This window comes from Marmota flaviventris, chromosome 6 (assembly GCF_047511675.1).
Source record: "Marmota flaviventris isolate mMarFla1 chromosome 6, mMarFla1.hap1, whole genome shotgun sequence".
In the NCBI taxonomy this organism is placed as follows: Eukaryota; Metazoa; Chordata; class Mammalia; order Rodentia; family Sciuridae; genus Marmota; species Marmota flaviventris.
Genome location: NC_092503.1, coordinates 115,630,423 through 115,652,728, shown reverse-complemented (window position 1 = coordinate 115,652,728; position 22,306 = coordinate 115,630,423). Strand labels below are relative to the sequence as shown.

At 35.2% G+C, this 22,306-nt stretch overlaps 1 protein-coding gene and 1 pseudogene across 1 annotated transcript in view; one reads left to right on the top strand and one right to left on the bottom strand.

Moving 5' to 3' along the window:
* Zfand3 (zinc finger AN1-type containing 3) overlaps nucleotides 1-22,306 on the top strand; it is a 313,535-nt gene that overhangs the window by 113,677 nt on the left and 177,552 nt on the right. The gene's annotated exons all lie outside the window — the stretch shown is intronic.
* LOC114099438 (U6 spliceosomal RNA) lies at nucleotides 3,124-3,224 on the bottom strand (annotated as a pseudogene).

The following is a 22,306-nucleotide window of genomic DNA, read 5'->3' as shown; positions in this document are numbered from 1 at the left end:
AACATGGCAGAATAGTTATTCACTATGTTTTAATGTCCTTGCCTGCTAATTCTGATGTTTGTTTGTTCTGGATCAGTTTTGATTGACCCTCTTATTTGGGTCATTTTTTTTCACCCAAAGTAATAAGTTCTGTTGTGGACTAATAACCGATTTTAAGCCATTTAATGTGTTAAATAGGGAGTTAAGGGGCTGCGATTATGGCTGAGCAGTAGAGTGCTGGCATAGCGCGTGCCAGGTGCTGGATTCGATTGATCCTCAGCACCACATAAAAAATAAGTAAATAAAATAAAGGTATTGTGTCCAACTGCAACTAGAAAACAAAATATTTTTTAAAAAATTAGTGAGTTAAATGATGTCAGTGCTTTAGTATACTCCAAGGAAACAATGTAACTTAATAGGTGAGAGCTTGGATTCTGGAATCATGTAGCCTCTGGGTTCATTTCTGGCTCTGCCACTTGTCTCTGGAGAAATTAACAATTAGATTTGTGCAGTAGATATCATAAAATCCCAGATTAGGATGTTCTTATGGGAACGGGGAACAAGGGGTGAAATCTAAATTATACTGGGATAAGAGTCTTTGGGTTCTCATTGAAAGTCACATGCAAAAAAAGAGGAAGAAGTAAATGGGACTGTAGGGTTTTCAGCTGCTGAACAGATAAGAATATTGATTTGTGGTGGGAGCATGGTTTGGGGGTGAAGAAGTATTGATGACTTTGGTTTGGGTAATGTAGGAACTGTATATGTTCTGTGGTGTACTTAGAATTTGGAACGGCGTGAAAGGTCTAAAATCAGTTTTTGAAATTTCCATGTTAAAATGAGATCCTTCACATACTCGGTGTTCATTAAATGTTTGAAAGGCAAAATAGAATTAGGCTCATTATGCAGTAGTTCTAAAATACCCACATAACTGGAGATCCTGTTACAGCACATATTGCTGGGGCCCATTCCCTGGAGTTTAAAATGTAGTCAGCATGGAGTGGGGCCAGAGCTATTTGCATGTCTAACAAGTTCCCAAGTGCTGTTTTGGTCTGGGGACCACTCTTTGAGAATTACTGATGTAGGCAAGTAATATAGGAGCATAAGGAATGCTCAGGTTCTAGAGGGAAAGAAAAGTAGATATATCAAGTCACAGAGGTGTGACTGTCAGTTGCTAGATGATACCAGTAACCTAGATTTTAGAAAGGAGTTATTTTAAGATTCGAAGCTTGAGTGTTAAATGGTATCAAGTGAGATAGAGATATTAAAATAAATGAATAATGATCATCATATTTAATAATTAATATTGTCATTTGTAACTTTAGAGAACAGTATTTATCTTTTGAGTCCCAACATTTCAAAATTTGAGGAAATCTGTGACTTTATCAGAATGTGAAAATGCTTATAATTTTATACACATTTTCAAGGTGGTTTAATATATTTCATTGAGGCTTTAGCTTTCAAATCAAGAATTATGCTTTAGGATAGTTTCATTAAGAATAGTTGGTGTGGAAACCAGACCTTAAGATGGAGAGTGGGGAGGAAGGAAGCAATTGTAGATAAGAACGGACAGTCCTTAAAGATCATAGTATTTGCTGGGAGTAAACAAATGATTGTGGAATTTCTTTACCTGAAGATCTTTCTCATTTCAGAAAAACAAAATGGCCTATGGCTTTCCTGGCCACTTATCCCTCTGTTGCTATCTTGGTCTGATGTGGTTAGAACTGATGACTATGTTTGAGATGATATTATAGTCTTTCTGTTATGTATTGAGCAAGTTTCCTCCATCTTTCAGGAAAAACACATTTTTAACCCCTCTAGAACAAATTATTTTTTTCATCACTTGCCAATTCTAGGGGAAATGTTTTGCCATATATTATACCTTTGTTGTAATGCTCTGGACTAGATACCTTTTTTTTTTTTTTTTTAATTTGTTGAATTCTAGCCCTCCTTTTGTTCATTATTGTGACCTTGGTCAAATGGCTTAAAATTCTCAGATTGTTGTTTTGTTTGGTGAGGATGATGATAACAGGAGATCTGTGAGGATCAAATAATTTTGTGAGGCATTAGGTAAAGTATGAACCTGTAGGCATTTACATTATTTCTTCTTAATATGCACAGTCTAATAATAGAAGCAGTTGGTAAACAATCCTGGGTGGTTTGTTAGCTTTTTGTTACTATGACAGAATACCTGAGAAAATCAGTTAATAAGGAGTAAACGTTTATTTTGGTTTTTGGTTTTAGAGTGTTCAGTCTATGGTTCACTTGGCCCTGTTACTTTAGGCCTGTGGTGAAGGCAGAGCATTATGGCAAAGAATGCATAGTGGAGCAGAGCTGCTTACTTCATGGTGGTCAGGAAGCAGAAAGAACAGGATGTGGCCAGGTCCCAGTATTCCCTTCAATGGCATGCCCCCCAGTAGTCTTTCTTCTAATAGGCCTCACTTCCTAACAGTGCCAAGCCTTGAAATTGGTGACCAAGCCTTGAGCCTGTGGACCCTTGGGGGACATTTAAAATCCAGACTGCAATAGGTGGTCTAGATTTGTTTTTCACTCAAGCAGAAAACTTGGCTGTAGTATTCTGAAATGATTTGGGAAAATTGTTGCATGTGTTTGAAGTAAATGAATAGAATGCAAATAGAGTTGCTACCTGCTTTTTACCTAATAAATGTAGTAGAACCTATATCCTAGTTGTTGATAAGATGTAGGAAACTTGTCAGTACTTTATTCATATGCAAATTGTATATAGGTTGAAATTATAAGGAAAGGTAGCACAATCCTGGTACATATTCCTAGTGGGATATTTTATGCTTGTGCCTTTGGAGAAAATTTAAATATTCTATGTATTGGACATATAGGGCATTATACTGTATGATTTGTTTCCTTATAGTCAGTCCAGAAATCTTGTATACAAATCAAATAGGGAAACTGAATCAGTGGAATTCAGAATTAGATTTTTAAAAAAAGTTTTTATTCTTTTTAGTTATACAATGACAGTAGAGTCTATTTTGACATATTTATACAAATATGGAGTATATCTTATTCTAATTAGGGTCCCAGTCTTGTGGATGTATATGATGTTGAAATTCACTATGGTGTATCCATATATGTACATAGGAGAGTTATGTCAGATTCATTCCATTGTCTTTCAAAAATCGCTTTATGAATTTGTGTGTAATCCTTGCTCGGGGGCCATGCTAATCTTCACTGTATCTTTCCAATTTTAGTATATGTGCTGCCAAAGTGAGCACCAAAATTAAATTTTTGATTTTTTTTTTCTTGGAGCGAAGAATTTAGAATTATGAGCAGAAAAGGTGTCACAGAATTTTTTTTTAATGTTAGTCTTTTTTTAGTCATGTGTTTTTAGACTGGTAAAGTTTCAGTATAGATAGGAGTTTTGAAAAATTGCTCATTTAGGTCTACTGAGAAATATTAAATGAAAAAAATTTAAAAATCATGCTATATCACTATCTCTCTAATTATCAATCCTGGGAGCTAAATATTTGACTTAAGATAGAATTAGAATTGATTTTTACTTAGAAACAAAATTGATCTGACATAGTTCTAACAATGAAGTTTTGGTTAAATATAAATTAGAGTTTCTTCCACACTTGTAAGATGCCTTGTTTGGCTTTTAAAGACCCCCAGATAGGTGAATGTACCTTATATTTATTTCACGTTTAACAAAGGTGAATTTCCGTATGGGTAGATGTGAATTATGGTGAAATTTCTCTTCAAAGCTCCCCCCTACCCAAGGTATTTTCCAAGCCTTAAGATGGCTGGTTTCCATAATTTTATCCTCAAAGGTAAACCCTGAACCTTAGCTTTAAGGTACAAGCAGGGTTAAAGGGCTGCAGAATCCCATATCTTTCCTTCTGTTCTAAGATCAATTTTTTACTCAGGTTTAGTGCTAATTTGTTGGCACTAAACAAATTAGTGCCAAGGGTTAAAGGTGTTAGTGAAAGGGTTACTTTGTGAAGAATTAAAGAGCTAAGTCCTTCCTGAGTAGAATGGAATAATGAGTACCAAGATGTAGCATTCCCATTTTACTTTCAGAATTCTCTTAAATGCCAGACTTTGCTTTTGTGCTGCAGTTTTAACCAATGTGATGCAGCATAGCCTAACACAATACAGCAGTCCACAAATCAAGCTTCTGTTTAGTCCTGTGACATTCATGTGTAGCAATATAAAATGTTTGAACATTATTATTAATGCAGTTTCTCCATAGTAGTGATGGGTCTCTGCAAAGGCATTTAGTCTGACCTCATCAGAATAGGAATGTTAGCTTGGAATCTCATAGATGGCCACAAGTCCCGGAATTCTATCTTGCTGTTGTTATATATGCAGTGTTAAAAACTAAGTTTTACTTTAAACATTTTTAAAGTAGTTAACATACCATGTTTTTTTTTTTTCTTTTCTTTTTTTCCCCCCAATGCTGGGGATTGAACCCAGGGCCTCACGCATGTCAAGCAAGTGCTTCATCACTGAGCCACATCCCTACCCGTAATCATGTATTTTCTATTGGTTGTAGTAGTTCATCTATGTTGTTTCACCATTCAAATAATGTCATTTTGAATGATATGGATACATATTATGGGTAGAAATGGATGTAATTTCATGGAAATGGTGAAATACATAAATATAAATGTGAACCTTTGATTCATAGAAAACATTTTCTGGAGCTGCTTTCTTGTTGTGCCTGTATTTTGAGTTTTTCTACTAAGTTGAGACTAGACCTAGAATTAAATTGAGACTAAATAGACGCAAGTTCTTCAGTCTTCTAATTTAATCTATTTTCTTCTTGAGGTCACTTAAACCTGGGCATCTGAAACTTGAGAATGAGTGCTTTATGAACATAAATTGCATTTGTTTAAAGATAATTTTCTTAAATGTCTACTATTCTTATTGCCTTACAATAAGTACTGTAGGGAAAGTAAATATTTATTCCCTACTCACAGAACCTTTTAAAGTCTAATTGGGAGATAGGCATAAATATTGAAATAACTGTACAGTAAATCCTTGAAATTTGTAGGAGATGTGTTTTGAAACCTTCAAGATATTAGAGTAGCATCTATTTTTCTCAGTTTTCTTAGCTTAAAATGGGGACAGTACTACTGTACATGTTGAGGTTCTGTGTTAAATAAAAACCATGAAACTATACTAAGCTGGTTTTCTTAGGCTCACTTACCAGCCTAGGAACTCAAGCTGGCACAGCTGTCCTGCAATAAAGACAATTCAAATTCATATTTAGCAAAATCATTTATTATATGCAGTGAACCCTGAAACCCCAAATGTCAAATCCTCGAATGCCAAATGTTTAATGAGACGAGTGTTTCAGGTCTTTGTTGCCAGCACACATTCACATATACCTTCTGCTCTGTGGATGTTTACTTGTGCTTGTAACTTCCTTCCTTTTGCAGAATTGCTCACTCTTCATGAATTATATCCTCTTAGCATGTACTCTGCTGACATTCAAACAACTATCTCTGAACCTTGAAGCTGTCTTCCCATGTGCATGCCTTTCCTTTTACCTAAAAGTTTGGGAAAGGCTGCCATATTCTCTTACTTGCTTCATTCTAGGTGCACAAAATTCTCTTATCTAGGTTTTTACTGAGTTCCAAGTTATATGCTAATCATCTATCCTAAGAGTTCTTTTTCACTCACCTCCATCTTCAAAATTAAACTTATCACTTATTTCTAGTTTTTAGGCTTCCCTCCTGCCTCACTGACAATTCTAAAAGTTTCCCCTATAATGTTTGCTACTCTGCTTCTGAATGGATAGCCTCCTTCATTCCAAAGTCCTTTTCTTTGACGTTCTGCTGTTTTCTCCCTGAATGTAGAATTTAATAAAGTTTCCCTGTTGATCTGTCAAATCTTTCTGAGATCTCTTTATTGGATATAGAATTCTTCTATACTACAAGACAAGTGAGTAATGCAGGGTATACAAGGTAGCTGTTAAGTGCTTATCTTCCCATAGTATTGCCAAGATCTCAGTTACAAACTCTCTTTCTTTTTTTTAAAATATTTATTTTTTTTAGTTGTAGTTGGACACAATACCTTTATTTTATTTATTTATTGTTATATGGTGCTGAGGATCGAACCCAGGGCTTCGCGTGTGCTAGGCGAGTGCTCCACCGCTGAGCCACACCTCTGGCCCCAAAGTCTCTTACTTTCTAAATCCTACTTTCCTAGAAGAATTGTCAAAAAGTTTTGGCTTCAGCCGGTGTTCCATACATTAAAATCCTTCCATTTTTTGTTTGTTCTGTTACAGTTATGTTTTTCCTTCTGTTCCATTCCCTTTCCCCACAGTTTTTGTTCTATTCTTCTTTTTCATTAACTCCTGTAAAACAAAACCCTTGAGTCAACTCTTTACTCAAACCTTATATACACTATTACCATCTTCTCAAGAATCAGGTAGTATGACTTCTAACTTTTGTAGGTAGGTTCTCTGAGGTGCCTGACTCATGAGGTAGCTTACCCATAATCTCTGTGGTACTTTGGAGAAATGTGCACTTTTAATAGACATAGAGGGAAATTTAAACTGGTAATACACAGGTATGTTTTGGCTGGGTCTTCTGTGCTTGTGTGTAGTTTGAAGCAGAGGAAAACCTTGCCAGAAAGAACAAAGCAGAAGCATGAACAGTATGGATGACTGCACAGTCCCTAAGAGATAGCTAGCCATCTTTATTACTTTCTGTCTTACATACCATAGAACCAAACCAAATACCCATATTCATTGAACAGCATCTGATTCATCATGCATTCAAAAATTCTTTTTCCTGTAAGTTCTAAGTAAGTTGACAGTTTTCTCTTCCTATTTTATGTAGTTTTCAAGATCCTGTGGCTTGATGATTAAGGGCTTTGATTCAGAAGTCAGGCATATCATTTACTCTGAAATTTGGGTAAGTTATATGACATTTCAGAGCCTTAGTTTCCTCATCTGGAGAATGAGAATAGTAGCAGGACTTGGCTTGCTATGAGGATTTAATAAGATACTGTGTATCAAGCATATTACCAGATTAAGAATCGGTAACAATAAAGGCATAAAATATAAATCCTATTCTTTAATTATTATATTATATTGAACATAGGTATTCTTTTAGGTTATTATAAAATTTTGTAAATTTTTACCCTTGATTTCTCTACTTCTCTTATTATAGTGACAGTTTGCAGGGTGGCACTGATATGTGGACTGAACTTGAGTTACACTATTTTAATGTATATGTACAAGGCAAAATATAGTTGGGAAATAAAACAGAACTATTCCAATAACATTTATATTAAGTAACAACATTTCAAATCCATTTCTTGATTCTGGGAGGTGTACGAGGGTCATTTGAGGCTTCTAAATGCCTTCCTTATGTGATTGTCATTCTGTTGCTTACTGGTGATAAAAATCATTCTTTTCCTTTGTGTTGTGCAGTTCTTTCCTCATTGCTTTCAGTTTGGAAATAAGAAAACTCTACTCCCTGAAGGCCATATAAGCATGCATTGCCTTGGATGTGAATCAGTTTTTTAAAGTATTACGAGAGTGGGATTCTAAGTACTACTATACTACCTTGTGGACTAAGGTGAAGCATTGTGGCCAGAATAACTTTAAGGATGACTAAAACATAACTTTAAATTAGACTGTGTGGTTGTAATTAGACTGTGTGGTTGTAGATGAAGGGGAAACATAGACAGTGGAGCTTGGCCTTTGGAATTTCCTTCTGTGCAAAAGCAGAAACAGACCATGAATCTGTGGTATAGAATTGTTCACAGTAGGATTTAGAAATGGGAGTTGTACTTGATCGCTGAAAGTCTATAATGCCTCTTGTGGACAGGATTGGGTATTTTCTTTCAAGTATTTTAGTGGAAATGAAACATCTGATTTTGTCTTCAGAAAAATTATAACTTTCAGTTAAAAAGCATATATTAATGCTAAGCATTGTGCTGAGGTGTCTTATAAAACATCACCTAACTCACCACAGATTGATCCCCATTACTTAATGGAACAAACAGAGCTTTGTTTAGAGGGATTAATATTCTCTTCAAGGCTTTATACTTGTAAGAGGCTGAACCTGATTTTGAATCTAGGTTTTCCAGACTCCTAAGTTGATTTCTTTTTTTCATCTTTAAAAGAACAAAAACAAAAAAACCCACGGCTGGTTACAGTGATACATACCAGTAATTCTAACAATCCAGGAGGCTGAAACAGGAAGGCTGCAAGTTCAAGGCCAGCCCCAGCAACTTAACAAGACCCCATCTCAAAATAAAAAATTTGAAGAACTAGGGATATAACTCAGTGGTAAAGTACCCCGGGTTTCAATCTCCAATACTTCCCCCCCCCAAAAAAAAATCCCAAATAATTTTTTTTAAAACACAATACCTTTATTTTATATATTTATTTTTATGCGGTGCTGAGGATTGAATCCAGTGCCTCACATGTGCTAGGCAAGTGCTCTGCCACTGCGATACAACCCAGCCCACAAAAAACTTTTTTTATGGAATCATTTTTGAGAGTAGGTTGCCAACCATATGCTCCATCATTCCCTTTTTTAGTCAGCTTTTTTTTCATTGCTTTGATCAAAAGACCTGACAAGAACAATGTAGAGGAGGAAAAGTTTATTTGGATCTCATGGTTTCAGAGGTCTCAATCCATAAATAGCCCACTCCTCTGCTCTGGACCCAAGATGAGGTAGAACATCATGCAAAAGGGCAATGCTGAGGCAGGAGGACTGCAAATTCAAAGCCAACCTAAGCAACTTGTTGAGACCCCATCTCAAAATAAAAAATAATAAGGGCTGGGAAGTGGCTCAGTGGTTAGGTGCCTCTAGGTTCAATCCCTGACACTCCCCTCCCCAGGACCCCCCAGTGCAGTGGTCAAAATCTTGGGAAATTAACAAGATTTTGTTACCGTCTAATCTTTATACCCTATTCAGTTTTTTTTTCAGTTAGCCCAGTATGTATTTTATAGCATATGACCTTATAATATTAATCTCTTTCCTTCTGGAACAGTTCCTTAATTTTTTCTTGATTTTCATGAATTTGGTGCTTTTGAGGATTACAAGTAAGTAATTTTGTAGAATTTTCTTTTATTTTGGTTTTATCTGTTATTTCCTTATGATTTATTATGTTCCTTTGGAGAACAACATAACTGATGTTCTTATTGAATCTTATAACACAATTTCGGTTTGACTCATTACTAATGATGGCCACATTTTTCATTTTTTTTAGATGAAATCTTCTGGCTTTCATTTCTATAAAGTTATTTCCCCTCCCCACTCCCTCCTTTCCCCAGTACTGGGGATCTAACCCAGGGGTGCTCCACCACTGAGCTACCTTCCCAGTTATTTTAATTTTGAGACAGGATCTTACTAAGTTGCCCAGGCTGACCTCAAACTTGGAATCCTCTTACCTCCAGCCTCCTTGAGTAGCTAGGGTTATAGGCATGTGCCACTATGCCCAGCTCTTTCTTTTTTTAATAAATGTTTATGGGAAGGTGGTTTAAAACTTAATATCTCATCTCTGTATAGGGGTAGGGATATTTATTCGTTTTGTGTCTATTTGTGTTTTAGTCAGCTTTTTTGCTGTTGTGACTAAAGGACCCGACCAGAACAAATTTAGGGAAGAAAAGTTTATTTGAAGGCCCAGGGTTTCAAAAGTCTTAGTCCATAAAAGACTGGCTCCATTCCTCAGGGCTTGAGGTGTGGCAGAACATTGTGAAGGAAGAGTGTGGCAGAGGGAAACAGTTTGCATAATGATCAGAAAGCGCAGGGGGGGGAGGGGAGGAGAGAGAAAATGCCCTGTTTTTCCTTCTTTAACTTGGGCTTCCCATTCCAGATAATAGTTTCTCTTTCTTTCAATTTAGAGACCCTTCTCCTAAGAACACATGGGATCCCAAGTGAATTTTTTTTTTTAATTTTTTATTGTTGGTTGTTCAAAACATTACATAGTTCTTGGCATATCATATTTCACACTTTGATTCAAGTGGGTTATGAACTCCCATTTTTACCCCGTATACAGATTGCAGAATCATATCAGTTACACATCCATTGATTTACATGTTGCCATACTAGTGTCTGTTGTATTCTGCTGCCTTTCCTATCCTCTACTATCCCCCCTCCCCTCCCCTCCCCTCCCCTCCCCTCCCCTCCCCTCCCCTCCCCTCCCCTCCCCTCTTCTCTCTCTACCCCCCTCTACTGTCATTCATTTCTCCCCCTTGTATTATTTTCCCCTTTCCCCTCACTCCCTCTTGTATGTAATTTTGTATAACCCTGAGGGTCTCCTTCCATATCCATGCAATTTCCCTTTTCTCTCCCTTTCCCTCCCACCTCTCATCCCTGTTTAATGTTAATCTTCTTCTCATGCTCTTCATCCCTACTCTGTTCCCAGTTACTCTCCTTATATCAAAGAAGACATTTGGCATTTGTTTTTTAGGGATTGGCTAGCTTCACTTAGCATAATCTGCTCTAATGCCATCCATTTCCCTGCAAATTCCCCCAAGTGAATTTTTAAAATTACTTTATTATACTGGCACAATCCTCTCTCTCCCTCTTTCTTTTATTCCTTTCTCCTTCTTCTTCTTTTCTCCTTCTTTTTTCTTCTCTTCTCTCCTTTTCCTTTCCCTTTCCTTTTCCTTTTCCACATCCACTATGGGGTTCAGGACCTCATGCTAACCAGGCAAGTGTTGTACCACTGAGCCACATCTCCAACTCCTTTTTAATTTTTTTTTTAGTTGTAGTTGGACACAATATCTTTATTTATTTATTTTAATGTGCTGCTGAGGATCGAACCCAGGGCCTTGCACATGCTAGGCAAGCGCTCTACCCTGAGCCACAATCTCAGCCCCTCGAACTCCTTATTTTGATGTTTTTTTGCTGCTATGTAAACTGCAACATAAAGATTAAGAGTTTTCTAAACAAAGAGTGCCAACTAGAATATCTAAATGGGAGTGAAAAACATTTCCTGGGATTAGTCTGGGTCAAAATTTGAATTGTATAAATGATTTCAGAGCTATAATCGTTCCTTTGACAAGAAATTGGGACTTAATGGGTTGTCTTTAGAAGTCTCATTAGAGATTTAAAAGAAAAACAAGTCTTACTGTTTTGCAGAGGATGTAGAATGAAGTATGTAGGCAGTGAGTAAAGGGGGAAAAATGAGGAAAAAAAATTAACTGCAAGGACTAATTGAACTAGGCCTCACTATGGTAGGTTATTAGATAGTCAACAAGGGAAACTAGGTGAAGAGTTGGGTGGGGCATACTAGATACAAAGACTTCTCTTTGGAAGGGTTTAAAAAAGCAGACCATCTGACAGGAAATCAGTAGGAGGCCTGAAGCTAAGGAGATATGATGGGGATGGGGAATAGTTACATTTGGTATGTGCTGCTCCAGGGGAAAAGTACATGGGAAAGATGGTTAATATATACCTATGAGGGAGGTTTGAAATCTCTTCACAGTGGGAAAACACATACACATGCTCAAGACTACTTACTTGCTTTCTCTCCCTCTTTCCTTTTTACCCTTTCTTCTTCTTTTCTTTTCTCTTCTTCTTTTCTATTTTCTTTTCTTGATAAAAGATTGATAAAAAATTGATAAAAAAATTTATTCTAGCTCTGTTTTTGAAATACCCCTAGACTATAACCAGTAATTTGGAGCTATCAGGACATCCTACTCCTAAAATGTTTAATGATGTAATTCAGTTCAGTTAAACTATATGCTATTTGAAGTTTTTTGTTTCAAACAAGGTAAAGATTTACTGGGTAATCAAGTGAGTTGTGCAGAATAACTCACAATATTGAGAAAGAAGGGTGATTAATTCATATATTATATAATTTTTTTGTCCTGTATCTTAATTCAGTCATTTGGGAGTTAATTTGCACGCTGAATATCTAAGAGAAATCACTTCTTTGATGGAAACTTCATTTAGTAAATTAGAATTTGAGGTTTTCTCAGGAAACATCAAATCCCCTTGTAATTATTGAATAAATATAGTATAATTAGAGTCAAAGAAATTAGAGGACTTGTTAGAATGTGAAGTCATTTCCTGAAGAAAAACATATAGGTCAGGAATCAAAAATGTGCCAGATTTTCTGGGATGGGGATGTACCTTAATGGTATAGCACTTGCTTAGTTTAGCATACCCAGTGCCACAAAGAAACCAAAAACCAAAAACTACCCAAGTGTCAAATTTTCCTTAATAAGAAAATGAGAACCATTTGTAAATCCAGTTAAAATGGCACACAGAAGTTCTCTGCATTATTATTACAGTTTTGGAAAGTTTGAATTTATGTAAAAGTTGAAAGTCATAAAAGATTTTGCATACTAAGGCTCTGTCCTATTTATTCTGGTCTTGTGAGTCCAGAGGAAACCATACCAGTAACTGTATATTAGGATTTGATTCTATGGCAAGTATTACCTAGTATATTATTGCTAAGGACTAGGACCCAGTAGGTCAGAGGTCTTTACATAAATTTCAGAATAGGAAATAGAAGATTTGGAAAAGGATTAGAATACATCTGGAGATATATTTTTATTAAGAAAAGAGTCATCGATTATTCCTGGGACCTCATAAAGGACCTCATAAATTCCCTGTTCTAAGACTCCGATTCTTCTTCAGTCTTTCTTGATAATGTGCATTGAAAGTTTGGATTTATGTTGTAATTTGTGTTTTTTGATAAACGTGTGTGTGTTTTACATATAGATCTGAATGATGCTAATATCAGGAATATCTTTATGTTTCACTTGAGTTTAACTTTTAATCTTCACTCACTTCACTATTACTTTATGTTGAGTAGAATACTTTTGTAGTTCTTATTGAACCTGTAATCTACAACTCAGGTTATGTGATTTCTGCCTCCCCCTCCCCCCCAGCCGTCCAGCATCTCAGCCTAACTGCAGTTAATGAACAGCTCTCTCACTGTATACACTCAAGCACAATTTGTAGATGAATGAAATGCTGTTCTGTGTATTTGTGTGTGGGAATATCTCACAAGTTGAGACTAAACATTTGGTTTTGATACTCGTTGATTTGACTGCAGAGTAGCAAGGTGAACACTTTCAAGTTTGTTATTGATGGGTGGTTGAAGTTTTCGGGCATACTTCCTCATGTTGTCAAGTTATTCTAAAGTGGACCAGTTTCTTGATTCATTTTAGTCATCATCTCATGTTTATTTCTGAAATTTACTTACTTTTTTCCTGAAGTAACAATATTTGTTTCCCATATTGCATTGTTTTCCCTCTGGCTTCATGGCAGAAACAGAGTTTCATATGGCATTTGCTTCACTCTTCTAATTTTTCCTTATTAAATAGTTGCCTCTCAAGGAAAAAATGGAAGACCAAAGTTGAGTAGTGTACACCCCCCACCCCCCGCCTTCCTTTGAACTCAGCCTCCCTCCTGTTTTTAACCTAATGGCAATTTGCTAGGTTTGATAGGATCAAGCTGTTTTACCACACGAGGGACAGTATCCTTCTTTTCTTTTTTAAGATGACTGAGGCACCAGCTGTTTCTCCAGCTGCACACAGAGGACCCACAATAAAGCTGGGTTTAGCACATAAACCTCTCTTTAACAATATCCATTCATCATGCTGATCTTTCTATTTTGTCAGCCATTCTGTGTTTGTCTTTGCCTTTATGAGGTTCCAGGAATAATCGATGACTCTTTTCTTAATAAAAATACATCTCCAGATGTATGATAAACATTAGATATGGTATTGAAATAACAGATGTGGCTGCCCAACATTTTTGGACTTTTGCAGGTATATGAATTTCAAGAGTGTTTATTTTGAGACTTTGTAAAGTGTTAGGACATACCAAGTATGATTTGAAACATTTAAGAGTCATAATAGCTATTATTTTTTTTGAATGGGATTATATTATTAGTACATTGATAATTAGACCAGATGTTATACTTTTGCCCTTTCATTTTAAGGTTTTTGGCCTTATTATATATGATAAACAGGGCAAGATTTTATTTTGGCAGGCAGAGACTTAAGTAAAAGAGGCAGGTGACAAATAATATTCATCTCTACTATTGACTGTAATCTAGGATTAGAGCAGTATTGTTACAAGTCAACTAAAGACAAGTTCTGTGAAGTCAGTAATGTACAGCTTCAGTGAAGATTCTGCTTATCTGAATTATTAATGCAGTTCAACATTTACATCTATTAATAAAGTGATAAATTATTTTGGAAAAAAACTTTGCACTTAATTTTGTTGGCATTTCCTTGCCTGAGTTCATTTGTCAAAATTATCAGATACCATGTCACTATATATATTATTTTTGCTTTTTCATATTTCTCTCATTTGCTAATTTGGTGAAACTCTCATGGTTTTCTGTAAGTCTTCAAATGTTTCAAAGGGGGTATAACAACTTTGAGTACCATAGATTATTGATGGTAGTTTTCAGATAGTTAAATACCCCTAAGATAAAGAAAATTTTATAGGATGAAAAAATTCTGCACTCTCTTCTAGGTTAATGGTGTTTGAAGCTAATTTCATTTCATGGTGGCCTCAGAATTTAAACTTTGAAAAGCTTGGGTTCACAAAACTATATTACATTTCTCATTTATGAAAATAGCTTAAGGATGAAAGTTTGTGAAAGAGAGCCACCATCATATTTTAAACTTGAGTATCTCTAATAAATTTTCTGTGATGATAGAAATATATATATAAAATCTGTGCTATACAGTATTGTAGCTACCAGCCCTATGTAATTATTGAGAGCTTTAAATGTGGCTAGTGTGACTGAAGAAATGGCTTTTGCATTTTATTTCATTTTAATTAATCTAAATAGCTGCATGTGATGACGTACCCCCCCCCCCAAAAAAAAAAAAAAAAAAAAAAAAAAAAACCCAGCACACCTCTTCTGCTTTATACTGAGTACTAAGCTAGATGTTCTGAAGGTTGTGTTTTGTGATATTTTTTAAAGCTGAAGGTTAAATACTGCATAGATTCAGATTTTTTTTTTTTTTTAATCAGTCTTCTTGACTTTTCTGTGCAATAATTTAAGAACTGCCCTCTATTCCTTCTTAGTTTTACATCTGGGAAAATTCTGCAATGTTATTTTTCATCTACTTAGGAAGAATTTACTGTATCCTTAGATGAGTAATACAGTTACCAGTATATTGTGTTATAGGTTAGATTAGTTCTCTATCTCAGAGAGAGAGTTTTAGTGACCTGAGAGTTTATTGCCTACTGTTTGCATGAAAATAATCAACTTTTGCTTTATTTAGAATTGCTGAACTTGAAGGAGAGGTAGCAGCTTTTGCCTTTTCTCAACATATAGTTAGTCTTTTGGCTACTCCCCATACCCTATTACTTTTACATTTTTAACTTGTTTTCTCTGTAAAGTTTTTTTCCCACAAATATGCTGTGCTTTAAGAAAATTTCATATGTAGGTGAATTAGGGAGTTAATGTCATTGCTAAAGTAGTGTCCTTATTTTGTAAGATAGTTTTACAGGCTCCTCTCTGTCACCTCAAAAGTTTGTCATTATCATTAAGTTAATTCAGGTTGTCAATTGAAATTTAATCAAAAGGTTAACTAATAATGATCAAGAGGAAAATAAATTAGTGTACCCAAAAAATAACATTGGGTGAAATGAGGCATACTTTGCCCAAGACCCTGGCCAGTTAGCCATGAACTAATGGACAGTTGCCTCACATTTCCATGGACGTCATTATAAGCTGCCTCAATTTCCTGCTTGCACTATCACAGCAGGAAATCTTATTTTTGTGAAGTCTAAGTAATGAAGAGAAATGACTGTTTCATTCAGATTCATTTTGTGAATCAGAAAAGTGTTTTTTAGCAGGTGCTGTGAAGTGAAGGCTAATTTGGCCTTTTATAAATAGGGTCTTACCTATAGCACCAGTACCCTTATTCTCTATATAACCTAGATTAATCCACAACTGATAAATAGGCTTATAGGAAGATAAACTTGGCAGAGGGACTGACCAGAACATTTCATTGAATATAAAAGCATTTGTAGTTGTAATGCAGAAACACAAGGGAGATTTTTGAAGGATACTGTGTTTATTCAAGAATTGCTTTTATATACACCTGTGAAATTATCAGATTTCGATGGTGAGCATATTCATCATCTGTATTTTCTCTCAGCCCTTTATAATCTCTCTCTTGCCACCCTTGCTTTACTTTCCTCTCAGGCAATCAAGGTGATCTGCTTTTTGTTACTATAAATTAATTTGCATTTTCTATGCTTTTAAATAAATAGAATTACACAGCATATACTCTTCTTTGGGGGAGTCTGGCTTCTGTCAATATAGATTTCATCTATATTGCTGCCTATATCAGAAGTTCATTCCTTCCTATTGGTAAGTAGTTGTTACAGTCTGAAAATGGATAGTGTGTCCGCTGTTGCTAGAGGCTTGATTCCAGCTTGTCAGTGTTAAGGTGGTAGAACCTTTAGAGATAGACCTAGTGAAAGGTAATTAGGTCCCCTGGGCTCCACCCTTGGAATAGATTAATGCTGGTCTTGAGGAGTGGATTTGTTTCCATGAGAATAGGTTCCTATAAGAGAGCCTGCCATCTCCCCTGAATCTTTTGACTATATATATATTTACTCACTTGTCCCTTTCACTCCTTTCCCACATGATGTTATCTGCTATGTGGTATGCTGCTACCCAACTTTGACCAGAGACCCAATAGATGGGGGGTCACCTCATCTTGGCTTTCAACCTCCAGAACTGTAAGCTAAGTAAACCTCATTTTCTTTTATTAACATCAGTTATAGTAACAGAAAATGGATTAATACAGTAGCATCCGTTGTGTGAATATTACCATAGGTTGCTTATTTATCTGTTGATGGGCCTTTTGATTGTTTTCAGGTTTTGGCTATTTCAAATAAAGCTACTGTGAACACTCACATGCAAGTCTTTATATGATAGTCATTTTCTTTTGGGTAAATGCCTAGAAATGGAATGACTAGCTTATACAAACTGCCACTCTTTTCCAAAGTGGTTATACTGTGAAATGCTCCTATGAGCAGTATATAGGAGTTCCACTTCCTCTGTATCTTCCCCACAGTTTGGCTTGGTGTCATTCTCCTTAATTTTATGTCTTGTAGTATGTATGTTTTGGTGCCTCATTGTGGTCATAATTTGCATTCTTCTAATAATATCGAGTAGCTTTTCATGCACTTATATGCTATTCATGTATCTTTTTTGGTGGACTGTCAATCTTTTTTTGCCCATTTTAAAATTGGGTTGTTCATTTTATTATTAATGACATTTTAAAGTAATTTTTGAATATTCTGGATAACACCCCCCCATGTTTGCAAAGATTTTTGCAACACTCTTTGGTTGATATTTCTCTTAATGATGACTTTCAAAGAATGGAAGCTTGAAGCTTAATTCCAGTGAAGTTCAGTGTATCTTTTTTTTTTTTTTTAAGAATATACTTTTAAAGATTTTCTCCTATGTTTTCTTTAAGAAGTTTTATAGTTTTATGTCTTTGTCCAAAAACGAGTTGTTCCTGTATATGTGGGGTTTGTTTCTGGACTGCATTTTTTGATACGTTACATTACTCTTTTTGTCTGTCATTACGCCAATACCATTCTCTCTTGATTACTGAAGTTTTATAATAATTCTTAAAATCAGGCATCAATAATTATTTATTTCAACTTATTCATCTTTTTTTTCTAGAATTATTTGGGCTATTCTAGGTTCTTTCCATTTCATTATGAGTTTTCAAATTAGTTTGTCAGTTTCTACAAAGAAGTTTGCTGGGTTGATGATAGGGATTGCTGTGAATCTGTATGTCAGCTCAGTAGAGTGGCACCTTAACAATGCTGAGTCTTTCAATCTGTGGTCAAGAGATCTTTCTTCATTTATTTAAACCTCTTTCTCAACAATATTTTGTAGTCTTTGTTGTATTGGTCTTTCACATTTGTCATCATATTTCTAAGCATTTAATATATTTGGTGCTATTTTTAAAGGGAATTTAAGATTTTCCTGTTTCTGTTTGGCTACTACATTGTTTTTGTATCCTGGCACCTGAGTAAGCTTAATATTAGTTCTAGTAGCTTTATTGCTGATTCCTTGAATGTTCTATTATGATGCCTATAAAAATAAGTTAAAATAAGTTTTAACAATAAAAATAAGGCAGTATCACTTTTTCATGTCTAGTCAGATACCTGGTAAATGTGAGGCTAGCTATAGGTTTTCATAGATGTGCTTGATTAGGTTGTGGAAAATTCCCTTCTATTTCTATTTTATTGAGAGTTTTATTTTTAAATCAAGACTGAATATTGAATTTTGTAAATGCTTTTTTATATGTCTTGGATGATCATATGGTTTTTCTGAATTTGTTAATATGGTAATTTAATTACACTGATTTATGAACTTTAAATCAGTTCTGCATTTTGGAGATAATTCCCATTTGGTTGTGATCCATTATCCTTTTAAGGCATGAAGTTCATAATACTTCTTTATGTTTTTACTATCTCCAGACTATAATGAAGTTACCTCTGATATCTGATATTTTTGACAATGTGTATGTACCTTTTCTATTTTTTTCCCCTAGTCACTTGGGCTAAAAGTTTATCTACAGAACTAGTCCATCTCCAGGAACCAGCTTTTCTTATTTTTGTGCTTTCTATTTCATGGAATTTTCACTTTAATCTTTATCATTTCCTTTCTTCTTCTTGCTCTTAGTTTAATTTGTTCTTCATTTTCTAGTTTCTTAAGGTGCAAGCTGAATTTATTGATGATCCCCTTTCTGTTTTCCCTACCCTTAATCCATATTCCTGTCCCTTTCTCTTTCATGTTTCAGGATTAGTGGTTGAACCCAGGGACACTCTACCAGAGAGCTGTATCTCCAGTCCTTAATTTTATATTTCATTTTGAGGCAGGGTTTCACAAATTGCTCAGGCTGATCTCAAACTTGGGATCCTGCCTCAGCCTCCCGAGTTTGATGGGATTACAGCAAACATCACTGTGCCCTGCTGATACCTTATTTTCCAACGAAATTTATAAATTTTCACCTAAGTTCTGCTTTATTGGTAACCTGCAAATTTCTTCTCTGTTGTTTTAATATCTACTTCTGCTAATTCTAATATCTGTGTCTGTTCTTGGTTGGTTGCCTTTTATTGTAGGGCTCATTATGCTTATTCTTCTGTGTATTGCTGGCCATCTTTGAATACCAGGTCTTGTGAATTTTACCTTCTTGGTTGCTAAATGTTACTTTATTACCTATATCTTATTGAGCTTTGTTCTGGGATACAGTTAAGTTGCAGCATCATCTCCTTTTGTATTCTAAGACCCTTAGTGGTTTTCTGTAGCCATGGATAGATTCAAACCATTCATATACTGTATTTTCTCCCTATATAGACATGCTTATGATAAAAGTGAATTTATGAATTAGGCAAAGTAATAGATTAACAATAGTAATAAAATAAGATACTTATAACAATATACTGTGATAAAATTATATGAATATGAAATTGTTTATTTCTGGAATTTTCTGTTTAATACTTTTTAATGATGGTTAGCCTCTGGAAACTAAAGTTGCAGAAAGCAAAACTGCAGATAGGAGAGGACTGTTGTTCTTGGAAACAAATTGATCTTTTGAAGTCCTACTTTGGGGATTTTTCTTGTGTTATTTTTTTTTGTTGTTGTTGTTTTTTAAGTTGAATTTGAAGTGATTTTTAGTCTAGGGTTAGTTATTCTCTTATTTCTCTGGTAAGACCTTTTTGAGTACTCTACCCAGAGCCCCTGAATTACAGGTATTTTTAGTCTGATCTTTGAGAGCAGGCTCTGTTGAGACATTGTTCCTGTTAAGTCTTTCAGATGGGTCTTTTCCTGACCTCTGAAGTTTTTTCATATGAATGTATTGATCTGTACTCTGCTAAATATTCTACCCATAGACAGCTCTTGCTTCTTATTCTGTTCTATGAACTCTAGCTGTTTTGTTCTCACCAGACTCAGTCATTTCCTCAGCTCAGGGCATCTGCTGGGCAGGACCAGCCATATAATTTGTAGAGCCCAGTGTAAAATGAAATTGTAGGCTCTTTTCTCAAAAATTAAGAGTTTTACTATGGCAAGAGCAGAGCATTAAGCCAGGTAATAGGACCCACCTGAACTGTAGCTGCATGTAGTTTCCTTGCCCACAAAGCTAGGACTACTGTTGAGCTCCATCTCCTATTCCCTTCCCTTCCCCTCAACCTGAAAACTCTTCATGGAGAGACAGTTATAGGATTGGTTTTCTTTGTTTTCCATCTTTCTGGGATCACTGTCCTTTTTTCCCCCAGATGTCCAGAGATTTAAAAATTCATGCACTTTTGTCTGGGTTATTTGGTTGTTTCAGGCAGGAGAATAAATGTTGTCCCTTAAAGCCTGGAAACAGAAGTTATTTTTATTGTACATTTTGTGTAAGGTCCAGGTATCTTCTTTTGATTTAGACTAGACTAGAATCCCTCTATTTGGTCTACTGATTTGGTACCTTGTTTCAATCTATTGCAGTAGAATCTCTCCCTATCATTGCTATTTTTCAGTCTTAATTCCTTGTCTTAAAATAGAAGCAGATTTCTTGGTGACCATCAACCCATATTCTGAGTTGTACCATTTGATTTCAATTAAGTGTTAGCCTTCTGTTTCAAATCACTCAGCCTTATTCTCTATGCTGTATTTAAATGCAAGCTGCAGATGGGTGAGGACAGTTCTCTTTCTTTTCCTATCGCCTGCTAAATGCTTCTCCTTCAGTGTAATTTGATCGACATTGTGCAGTAGTATTAATAGCCTTTTAGATATGCCCTGCCCTATTAGTAGAAATATACAGTGATACAAAAATGAATTTGTCAAGAGTTTTATGGCTGCATGATCTATTGTACAATATTAATCCTGCTGCAGTGTTATTAAGTCATTTTTTTTGGTCTCCCCTTAAATTAATGTTGACATTCTATTACTCGATTTGTTCTTGTTCCCAGATTAAAAAGTAAAGGAAAAAGTATTTCCTGCTACAATATTAAAATTAATTGTTAGGTTAAGCAGCACCTTGCTTGGTGAAGTAGAGCCCTCCTGGAGAATCATGGGAATTTATTTTCTCTGCTTTTGACTTTTTTTTTTTTTTTTTTTAAGTTGTTGATGGACCTTTATTTTATTCATTTATTTATATGCGGTGCTGAGAATTGAACCCAGGGCCTCATGCATGTGAGGCAAACGCTCTACCATTGAGCCACAACCCGAGCCTCTTGACTTATTTCTAATGCATGGTTTCATACACACATTTAAACCACCCCCCCCCCCCCATTGAAATATACTTCTAAAGGCACCAGGAAAACATAGCAAGGGGACAAGGAATAGATTTAAAGTACAAGATTTTCTTAAAATAATAATAAAAATCATTGACTTGAGGAGCACCTGTACCTAGCTGGTACTTTTAGCCTAGAGGATGTTAGATAGGCTGGTGGTGATAGGAGAATTTGGTCTGTTTTAGGATCCTATTTTATTCATAAACATAACTTATATTCTGAGAAATTAGGAACACTTAAACAAAAACTACATCATGATGAGACCAGCACTTATAAATCAGAGCAATATCATAATCATAATCTAGAATAATATGAGAGTTGTAATCATTACTTCAAAATTACAAAGATGAGGGCTTTTCTTTGATATTCTTTCTTTATTTTTTGGTGGCATGTGAGTTGCTAGGAATTGAACCAAGGCTTCCTACATGCTAAGCAAGTGTTCTACATGAGTCACGCTCCCAATCCCTTGGTATTCTGTTTGAAAGTTTTACCTAATTGCGAACCAATATCAGTCTCCTATCTGTGATTTCTGTAATTGCACTTCAAGATATTCTAATGATTTCTAGTTATGGTTAGGTAGGTTCTCTAGAATGCTAATTTTAGAATTATAAAATTTTAATAAGTTTATATAATTATAATTTTTCTATCAAGTATATTTTTGAATGAAAGAAACAAACTGAAATAAATTGCTGTACTGTTTTAGTTTTGTGAAATAGGTATCTGTATACTATATGTAGAGTTTTTTTTTTTTTTTTTTAAAAATGTGAAACACCAAAATGTATAGTGTTTGACTCTGGATAGTGGTAATAGTGAAGAAATTTTATGTTTTAAATTTTCTCTGTGGAATCAGTAGAAGACAGAAAATAATAAAGATCAGAGCAAAAATTAATGAAATTGAGGATAGAAAAAGAATATACAGGATCAACTCAATAGAGTTGGTTCTTTGAAAATTGATAACCTAACCAAAAAAAAGAGAGAGAGAGAGAGAGAAGAGCCAAATCAGCAAAATTAGAGAAGAAAAAGAAGATATCATCACAGACACTTCTGAAATTCAGAGGATCATTAGAAACTATTTTAAAAATTTATAC